The sequence below is a fragment of the Girardinichthys multiradiatus genome, chromosome 17, assembly GCF_021462225.1.
Source record: "Girardinichthys multiradiatus isolate DD_20200921_A chromosome 17, DD_fGirMul_XY1, whole genome shotgun sequence".
NCBI classification, from domain to species: Eukaryota; Metazoa; Chordata; class Actinopteri; order Cyprinodontiformes; family Goodeidae; genus Girardinichthys; species Girardinichthys multiradiatus.
The window spans coordinates 15586048-15597103 of NC_061809.1; the positions used below are offsets into that span (position 1 = coordinate 15586048).

Sequence of the window (11056 nt, forward strand, 5' to 3'; positions counted from 1 at the left end):
CTGTTGTGTGGCCCCCAGGGAGCTTTCTGGGGCTAAGGGTCTTGCTCAGGGACCCAGAGGGCCAATCTGTGGGATATGACCTTGGCCCCTTGTGTCCCCTCCAGAATACAAACCTCCTGCTCTAACCACTAGGCCAAGTAGTCGACTTTTAAAGGTAGGCTATTGTGGTGATACAATAGTCAGGAGAAACATGAGTACTGAAGCACACCTCTGTGTACTAGTAAAAATGTTAGTTGGAAATAAAGCAGAAATTAGAACATCTACAACCAGACTTTTAGTGTTTTGTCACAGATGGTCACTGACAACTGCAGCAAATTACAGGCAGACTGGTGTTGCCACAGACTATTATAAATCCCAGTGTAGATCTCTAAGAAAGTGCTCACACACAACGTTCCTCCTGAATTTCTCTCATTCATGGGACAAGCATTTTCCTTAATAACTCATAATGACTCTGTTGTTTTGATAGCCTTTTTCTCTGGTGGCCGTTGTGTTATGTATTAATGCCACACTTTAATCTTTACAATCTACTTTCTTTTTTTGTGTATTACCCAGACACAACAGAAATGGATTAAGGTGATAAATACAGAACTAAATAAAGACTGATTAAATTTACTACAAATTTCTTCCTTTAAATATTTTATCTGAAAGCAAATTCATAAATAAAATTATCCCATAAACAGACACAGGTGTCTGTTCAGAAAAGATAAATTTATAAAAAAAATCTATAATTTGTTATAATTTCGATGACATAAACTCAGACTTTTCTTATCCACAAGACATAGGTAACTACAACTAGGTCACCTTGATAACAGGTCATCCAGCAGCTCCAATGAAATAAAAAATGTAGTCTTACTACATTACTTTAGCATTCACTGTCCAAACTAGAGCACTAAATCATCCTTCAATTGAGCCCAGTGTAGTGTTTCACAAGTTTGATTACAGAAATTCTAATCTGCACCAGAATGTGATGTTTTATTCTTTTGCTCAAGGCTAAAGTCTCTGCTGCAGTTTCATGAAATTCATTAAAAATCTTGCAAGAGAATTTCAAATCTTGCTAACAATCAACTGGCACTGGCATCAAACCATTCCAGCTTTTGTGGAGGCATAGTTGTTGCACAGTGAAATCCTACAAACAGTTTTTATACAATGAAACTTCAATTTGAGACAGATGGAAAAATATGAGGAAGCTCTTCTTAAAGCCAACACTTTACAAACTTAGAGAATGGTTAAAATGCAAAGAGGGTTTGCCCAATGGGGACCAGGACATAGTCTTCCTTTCTGTGCTTCTTGTCTGGGTCATGAACTTTTTACTCTTTCTCCTCTTCAATATTTTCAAACTGCAGTAGTCCCTGCTGGTCCTTTATAAGACATGAAGCAAGCAACCACAATACACAGTAACACACACACAAATGTGAAAACACACTGACATATGTCCATGCATAAGTACTGCATTAATATACAATATATACAAACACATACAAAGATGCATGCTGGCTGGCTGTACACATGTTGGTGCACACAGAGTGAAGAGCACTTCTTTAGAGGCAAGATTAATGAAGCAGCAAACAAGGCCACACTGAGCCACAGTCGCCTCCAGCTCTTCTGCATCACCCAGAGATCCAGACATGGATTCTTTCTTACCTGTTTTTCTTTGGTTTCTATTTGCCTTTATATACAACTGCACTTGTTTATTCTCTGTTTCAGAACACTGAGAACATTCTGTTAGACTTCTTCAAAAAATATTTATTTAAAATCTCTAAATTGATAAAAGGAATTCAGCTATGGTCATTTGTATTTCATTGACTATTATCTTTTTTTGCCATCTTTGATATTAAAACTAGCCTCTTTAACATTCCTCCCACATACTCAGAACAGCCCCCAAAAATTAATGTCTTCTTTCAACCTCTGCCAAACAGGTTTTCCTGCCACTGAGTTCAATATTTTCCATGTTGTCTTTAGGATATCAACATTTCCAAGAGTACGGTTTTTAAAATATGTATGTTTATGTGTACTGTTCTAATGGAAGTTCCTATCCTTGACTTGCCTCTTTTCTCTCTGTAGCACAGTGCCATCTGCTGAGTAAACAATGTAACTACATAAATGAACTTTTAAAAAAACAAAATAAAATAATCTACACAAGGCAAACAAGCTCACTATTTTTGTGGAGATGAGCAAGTTGAACTGGGTGGACAATAGGGGCCTGGAGGCTGGGAGCACCAGCTGAGCAGCAGGCCCCAAGGGGGGATTCATGCTGGTGCTTCGGTGCCCGCCCCCTCCTCCCTCACATATATAACTTTTGTACTTCTGTGTCTATGTCTAAAACATATTTTTTACATTAATATTACTTAAGTTAGCATGAATCCTTTCTTTTACCCCACATTAACGCCATTTTCTTTCATTTTAATGTTAGTAAATGTTAACATTTAAAGTTTTGAAACAAAAATGCCAGTTTTATGCAGATTTTTAGAATGTTTTTATGCTCCAACGTATTTTTTATATTTATTTCATTTATTGAGGGTTTGACATCTTTATCAACCTGACTATCTGTTTCCTTTTTAATAGCATTCTCATTTCTTTAAGTGTCAAATTTCATATTTAAAAAATACATAAAGTATTTTTTTAAATGGCTGCACGGTGGAGCAGTAGGTAACACTGTTGCCTTGCAGCAAGAAGGTCCTGGGTTTGACTCCCGGCCGGGGGTCTTTCTGCACGGAGTTTGCCTGTTCTCCCTGTGCATGCTTGGGTTCTCTCCGGGTACTCCGGTTTTCTCCCACAGTCCAAAAATATGACTGTTAAGTAAATTGGTCTTTCTAAATTGCCCTTAGGTGTGACTGAGTGTGTGAATGGTTTTTTTATCCTGTCTGTGTTACCCTACGATGGACTGGTGACCTGTCCAGGGTATACCCCGCCCTCCGCCTGTGCTGGTGCGGGCCCTGGGCCACCGGAGGGACTGGTTCCCGGTCTTAGCCTGTGTGGCTGGAGGTGGTGGTGTCGCTGGTGACTGCTACTGCCTTCTGGAAGTGAGTCTACCTGTGCTTTGTTGCTCTTAGGTGCTGTGGATTGTAGGCCTCCTACCATTCTCACTACACTTACCACTGTACAGGTCCTTCTCAAAATATTAGCATATTGTGATAAAGTTCATTATTTTCCATAATGTCATGATGAAAATTTAACATTCATATATTTTAGATTCATTGCACACTAACTGAAATATTTCAGGTCTTTTATTGTCTTAATACGGATGATTTTGGCATACAGCTCATGAAAACCATGGAGGCATGGAGGAAATCAGCCTGTGGCACTGCTGAGGTCTTATGGAGGCCCAGGATGCTTCGATAGCAGCCTTTAGCTCATCCAGAGTGTTGGGTCTTGAGTCTCTCAACGTTTTCTTCACAATATCCCACAGATTCTCTATGGGGTTCAGGTCAGGAGAGTTGGCAGACCAATTGAGCACAGTGATACCATGGTCAGTAAACCATTTACTAGTGGTTTTGGCACTGTGAGCAGGTGCCAGGTCGTGCTAAAAAATGAAATCTTCATCTCCATAAAGCTTTTTAGCAGATGGAAGCATGAAGTGCTCCAAAATCACCTGATAGCTAGCTGCATTGACCCTGCCCTTGATAAAACACAGTGGACCAACACCAGCAGCTGACACGGCACCCCAGACCATCACTGACTGTGGGTACTTGACACTGGACTTCTGGCATTTTGGCATTTCCTTCTCCCCAGTCGTCCTCCAGACTCTGGCACCTTGATTTCTGAATGACATGCAGAATTTGCTTTCATCCGAAAAAAGTACTTTGGACCACTGAGCAACAATCCAGTGCTGCTTCTCTGTAGCCCAGGTCAGGCGCTTCTGCCGCTGTTTCTGGTTCAAAAGTGGCTTGACCTGGGGAATGCGGCACCTGTAGACCATTTCCTGCACATGCCTGTGCACGGTGGCTCTGGATGTTTCTACTCCAGACTCAGTCCACTGCTTCCGCACGTCCCCCAAGGTCTGGAATCGGCCCATCTCCACAATCTTCCTCAGGGTCCGGTCACCTCTTCTCGTTGTGCAGCGTTTTCTGCCACACTTTTTCCTTCCCACAGACTTCCCACTGAGGTGCCTTGATACAGCACTCTGGGAACAGCCTATTCGTTCAGAAATTTCTTTCTGTGTCTTACCCTCTTGCTTAAGGGTGTCAATAGTGGCCTTCTGGACAGCAGTCAGGTCGGCAGTCTTACCCTTTTTCAGTCTGAAGTTATTTTCAAAATTTAGTTAAATAAATCCAAAATAAAGAGCTTTAAAATGATTTTACTAACTGTCAACATGAACAAAATGTTTAAGAAATACATTACATTTTCATTTTTTGTTTAAAGAAATAAACTTAGCAAATTTCTAGGATGGATGATGGATGAATGGACGGAAGGTTGAAGGAATGCCAGCACCTCGGCATACAGACTGCTTCTACAAACATCTGTGAAAGAGTGGGTCGCTCTTGGAGGCTGAGTGAATTTCAATGTGCTACCGTGATAATGTGCCACTCATGAAAATAGGCTACAAATGTTCTTGCTACTCAATTTTAGACAGTCAAATGTTAGTGAGTGGGATTAAATGGGAACAATAGCAACTCGGCCATGAAGTGGCCACATAAAACCACAGGTCACAAGCCTTCTGCAGAGTCAGTAGTTGCAGACCTCCAAACTTTATGTGGCTTTCAGCATAGGTCACGAACAATGCAGGGTGCTTCATGGAATGAGTTTCCATGGCTGGGCAGAAGCATCTAAGCCTTCTATTACCACGTGAAACGCAAACTTTCAGATACAGTAGAGTAAGGCAGGCTGCCACTGGACTCTAGAGCAGGGGAGATGTGTTCTATGAAGTGTCTAATCATGAATGACTAAACTTAGTGTGGAAAACCTTGACTGGCATGAACAGAGACATTTGCTCAACCCGTTTGGAGGAATTACAGCAGAGACTGGGAGCCAGGCCTTCTCGTCCAACATGTAAAAATTACTATAAACACACTCCAGAACCTTTTGGAAAATCTTCCCACAAGCTGGTATGTCTTTCAACATTATAATAAACCCTATGGATCAAGAAGGGGATGTTACTCAAGTTCGTATTACTGTGACGGTTGACGAGGGAATACTTTTGAAGATATAATGCGTTTTAAAATAGTCATCTGGATTAAAAAAGGGATCCGAACCAGAATCAAGCGTAACAGGTTGTAATATAAAATCTCTGGGAAATTATGCTCAATTAAAATTAACCACAATATGTTTAAAAATTTATGATTTATTTTCTTCATAATTTATCAAAATACATAATTTCCAAAACAAATAAGCTGATACGCCACACTCAAGTGCATGATTATTAATGCAAGCACTTTAGGATGGGCCAAAATACCCATTAGCTGGGTATGAAATAGGGATTCAAATTGATGAGAGGGCAAATTCAGCTGACTCAAAGTAGCTGCTATAAAATGCTTTGTGTGTTTTATGTACTGGTGTTGTATGGATACATGCATAAGGTTATTCTGCTAATGCTGCATATAAATTCATTAATTAGTTAATTAAATGTGAGGTCAATGAGCCTTTATAAGAGTCATTTGTCCTCAGACATCAATTTAGGATGGGTAGTAATGAGAAAAGACTATACACTGTAATTGTATCTTTGTGAGGGCCACATTAATGCAATCATATAGCAGGATCTTCAACTAATGTTGTGAACTCTGCAAAGCAATCAATACCAGGTAGCTGCTTGCAATGAAGACAGGTTTAGTTTTACTGCAGTCTGTCCTTGTGAGTTCAAATGTCTGCATGCAAATGACTACAAATGTGACTTAAGGCTTTTATGTAGGACACTTCAAAAGCATTCCTTCCTTTGAATTTTTATCTTCTTTTTCTGGAAAATAATGTATTCATAGTTTAATAGGATCACCTTGCCACCAAGTGAGTGATAAATAATGTTCAGAATTAGATGAGATGGAGGACGAAGCAGTACTTAATCACAAAGGTGAGAGCCAGGAGGGAGGGGGAAGTTAATGACAGAAAAAAAGACAAAATGAAGATACATTTCTGAAACAAGTTGAAAGAATGTTGCAGTAATTTGTTTTTCCCTGGATTAATGACAGAACATGTCTGGCAGATAACTTAAGGGAAAAGATACGATGAAACGGTTTTAGATAAATGAAAATAAAGGAAAAATGCTGAAAAATAAGATACAGGGAGGCAGAAGCAGCCAAAGAAAATTAGAAATAGTCATTGAAAGAAAAAGCAAGCTTTAAGAAGATTGGTATATCTTTTTCATCTGAAGGACATGTTAGTTGTGTGCTGATCAACACCAGATGGCAATATAGGACCATAAATCTGCTCCCGGAGGAGCTGGAAGAGGTGTCTGGGGAGAGGGACGTCTGGGCGTCTCTGCTGAGTCTGCTGCCCCCACGACCCGGTCCCGGATAAAGCGGAAGACTACGAGTACGAGTAAATCTGCATGTGGAGACCAACTTGCAGCCTTACAGGAATGATGTTAAGAGCTTCTTATGGTGTATTGCTGACACCGGAGGATTTTAACATTATTCACCATAAAGAGATAAAGAGCTGTCACAGTCAGTTCAGCAAAAACCTAGGAGCAACAGAGAAACAGAAGCCCATAAGATTATGTATTCTGACAAAGGGGACAAAGTGGAAAACAAATGCCGAAACAAATTGATGATTTTGAATAACTTCTGTCGTACGTTGAACACTGAGTGATGACTATAAAAATTTCTACTGCAACTTCATTTGAAAAGACTCAGCTCTTCTCCAGGTGTAAATTATGGGATTAATTTCCCACTGGCATGGACCAAAAAAAATCATTTGGAAAATGGCTTCCTGTTAAAAAGTAAGAACTTCACAGAGACTGAGGTGTAAATAATTCAGATGTGTCTAACACATTACTCAGCTTGAATAAACATAGGGTTTTTTCAATTACCTGAAGTCTTGATTTACTCTGTTTGGTGTCTACTTTGACCAGGATGTAATACCTAAACACGTCAGATTAAACAATTCATCAAACACACGTTGGTTCTCTCTTTTGATTAAAGATAAAGCTAACTGGAACAGCCTTTGGAGTTGTGTGTCTGAGCTGAAAAGGCTCAGCTTCAAAATCCAACATGGCTGCCTTGCAAAAATTGTTTGTGAGTGCATGTGTATAATTTATTGTGTGCACAGCATGATAATAAATATCCATGAAATGTTTATGACCCAGAGTTGTTCAGGCTGTGTTTATGCCCCACTAAACTTAAAACTTTGTAACGTGTGTATCCTGACATCATTCTGTGCACAGCAGTACTTCCTTTCTTTCTGTCATGTATTTACACACATGGCTTGTGCCCTTTAAAGTCCCGATGCGTTTAAACAATTTAGTTATTCCATGCATGAGTACGTCTGAGACTAGCTCTTCTTTTTATCTCTACCCACACACACCAAATCACAGTCTCTGTGGACCACATGCACAATAGACATAAATTACATGTGAAGTGTTGCCCTGTCCCTTTTCCAAGTGATTAAAATGCTTCTGTGAGATGCACTTGTAGTATTCAAGGTCACATACGCAGCTATGTGAAGTGCATTATCTGTGAAGCCAAAAATTTGCTAAACATCTGTGAAATTAGCTCGGCCAGGATTTTCCCACAATTCAAACAAGAAATCCTGAGGAAAAGTATTCACTCTTTAAAGTTTTCTTTTCTTGCTTCACACGTTTTTGATCTTCAAAACAAATTTTAATAATCAAACAGAGATAACCTGAGAAGGTACAAAGGGCAATTTTCACATATAATGTAATATAATATAGCCCACTGTGAAGTAGTAATTGACCTTTTTGTCGAATCATTAATTAACTAGGATAAACCACATTTTATGGTTCAATTTCTGTGCATATACCCAAGTGTGATTACTGTCAGGCTTGTAAATAAAAAAATATAGCCTGTGTAACAACGTGAAGTAATTTGAAAGATCTCAGAAACTGACACATCATGACCCGATCCAAAGACGTTCAAGAACATGTGAGACACAACATCATTGACATCTGTCAGTCTAGGAAGGGTAACAAAGCCATTTTCAAAGCTTTGATACTCCAGCTGTCATTATGGCGTTTTCTTAGACTCTGAGGTACATAACCATGAGGACAAAGACAGCGTTTTAACAGTTTATTTAGAAACACTGATAAAGGTCGGACTGGAACCAGGACTGGAGCTGGCAGACAAACGCAGGGTCTCTCTGAAGAAGAAAGACCGAGGCTGGTAAACACTCTGGGTGGAAATGGAGACAATGTAAATGTGTTCTTCAGATGCTGACTTACAGGGGTTAAGCTCTTGGAAAGACCAGGGGGAAATAAGTCCTTCTCCACAGTGGCTTGAGGCTGACAGGCTGTGAACAGTTTTCTGAGGATGAAGTGCTTCGTTTCTTCTCTTCCAGGAAACTCCACTATGGTTTGAGAGTTTTAATGTTGGAGGGTGGACAGGCAGGTTGATGGGTGGTTCTCAAGTGGCTCTTGAGAAGCTGGGCTTGGAGTTGGAAACAGAGAGGAGGCTCAGGGCTGAAGTGTCAAGGCTGCAGTTCCCAAACTCCCCTGAACATGACACGAGTGAAAACGGAGACCAGAAAGGTTCCACGACTTCCTTCAGCGAAGGGTGACCTGCAAAGCAGGGGGAGAAAAACAAGGAGATCAGAGAAACTGATCAGGACTGCAGAGAAGTAGAGGTCTAGCTGTTACCATACCAAGTGAGAAAATGAGCTGACGCTGCCTTCTGGGTTTCCACTCCATAAGTAGCCCAGCTGATTGCTGTCAGATGAGCAGCACCTGTCCAGCAGCACCTGCCAGTCACACCCTGCATAGAGAGAACACAGCACACAAAAACACAGCCTGCATGCAGCTTGCACACAACCTGTACACAAACCACCGTGAATACGTCACCAGCAGTGTAAGTCATTATCCACAAATAGACAAAACATGGAACAATGGTGGAACTGGCCAAAAACCCACAGGCAAAAACAGGTTGATTAAAAAGAGCACAAAGGCCCACCTCAAATTTGTCAAAAAAAAAAAAAAAAAACATCTTGATGATCCTCAAGCCAATGAACTGTGAATTTAAGGTGATTTGCTTTCTTACAGTCAGACCAAGGTGAAAAAAAGATATTACCATAAGCTTTTCAGGTTATCTACAATCAGAGACTGGCTATAGGTTCTTCAACATGGTGAAACTTGGTCCAGTTTGCATATTTGTATGTGAGGGTATTAGCTTCCCAAACTAGAAGGCCACCAGCTAGATGTCTAGATGTCTGCCAATATGCTGAACTACTGAGAAAATTATGTGCAAATGTAATGTTAAATAGCTAAAAGTAGATTGGAAGATGTATAAATGTGAATTTTACTTCAACTGTGTATCCTTCGGGTCTGAAGGTGTTTCCTTTACTCCACAGGAATACAATGTATGTGGTCTTACCTCCAGCAGTCAGTCCATTTAAAGTACTTAAAGCCCTTGAGAGATAATAATGCTCACTTCATTTAGTCTCGAGAGTCTGCTGAATTATTGACTGACCGCTGGGCATAATGATAGGTTGTGGCTATAGATGTCTGTCTCTTGAAGTGTGTATTCATTTAAGGTAACTACATTTCCCTGTTTATTCTGTAGTAGCCTTCATCACACTTAGGAACCGTTAGAGCAACTCAGATGTTATCTCTATCTTGCTTTCACGAATTTACACAGCTTTCACTTGCTTGTTTCGATTATTTCTTGAAAAGTAAGAGCCATGGTGAATGCCAGTGTAACATTCACAGATCTGTATAGCAGGCTTCTGCCTTCAGAGAATGCTGCTGCCACTATGTCTATACTGCAAAATGTTAGAGGTATGTGTCAAAGTAGCATCCGAAGAAATACCAGAATCAAGGTTGTCAAACAAGAGTCTTGCGCATTGTGCTCCAAGCAGTCCCAGTCCATTACACTACCACCAAGATGTTGGTCTGTCGATATATTTTTGCTCTGAGATGCTGTGTTAGTTTTATGCACAATGTAACACGACAGAAATTATCCAATTTTAAACGGGCCTTTATGTTTCCATTTTGGTCAGTAGTGGTTTTCACCTTGAAACACTCCCATGGACATTTTATATTTAGTCTCCTTCTTCTCCTTCCTTCCAAAGCCTTAGATAAGGCTTTGTAACCTTTTCCAGACTGATAGGTGCCAAAGGCTTTGTTTCTTACCTGTTCTCGCCTTTGCTCTTGTATTAAAAACAAAATAATGCAGATTCTGTGGTTCCCCAAAGCTTTAGCCAAATCTTGACTGATCTAATTATTGTAAACCAAAAATCAGAAATGCTGGATCATATGCCGAATGCATACTTTCACATCTACTCATGATAGATATGAGATGCTGCATGTCCTGGGGACACTACATATAATATGCCATATTTACAATAGTAAACCAACCCTATGGATTAATGTCTACTTAAACAGTACACAAAAACAATGACAGTAGATCTGTCATCCAGTGTGCTTTACATTCTAGTGCTAGCTTTGATTCGATGTCTCAAAGGGGCAGTAATCACTCACCCTTTAGTTTTTAGTTGCCAACCTGAGTCACAGCTTTTCTTTGATAATCTTAACCTTAAACTGTAAGATAAACTCGAAGATCTTTTTAGATAAGCTTCATTGTATTACACTGTGGTTATGACATTGTTGCTAAGTGCTTAATTGTGTTGAATAACATTTTGGAAATATATACAATCAATGTATTGCTTCAAGTTTTAAGGAATTTCTGTGAGTCTCTAACAAAAACTGTAATAAGAATATTGAGTGGCTTTAGGTACAATATGACTCATTCAGTTATTGATGCTTGAAGCAGAAATCTACACAATAAATGTCAATAGAGTTTGGAGTTGAATCTGATTAGCTCAGACAATAAATGAAGATCACTTTCAGTAAAGCTTTTGCTCAAAGCAAGGCATACTAAAGATGTGATGACTTAGCTTGCCCATAGAGAGAGAGACTCAAAGACCAAAAAGTTGAAAGATGAAGTGCCTTGCAAAAAGTGTT

The 11056-nt window shown here is 39.7% G+C and overlaps 1 long non-coding RNA gene across 2 annotated transcripts; it reads right to left on the reverse strand.

Moving 5' to 3' along the window:
• Window positions 1-4289: 4289 nt before the first annotated feature.
• Window positions 4290-10681, reverse strand: LOC124883344. 2 transcript variants are annotated; one of them, XR_007042168.1, is made up of 3 exons: window positions 8743-10681; window positions 8324-8659; window positions 4290-6607 (listed from the first exon to the last, which is right to left on the reverse strand). It is a non-coding gene; the product is annotated as an uncharacterized LOC124883344 (long non-coding RNA). The 2 variants fall into 2 exon arrangements; XR_007042167.1 differs by lacking the exon at window positions 4290-6607 and adding an exon at window positions 8159-8241.
• Window positions 10682-11056: the final 375 nt, after the last annotated feature.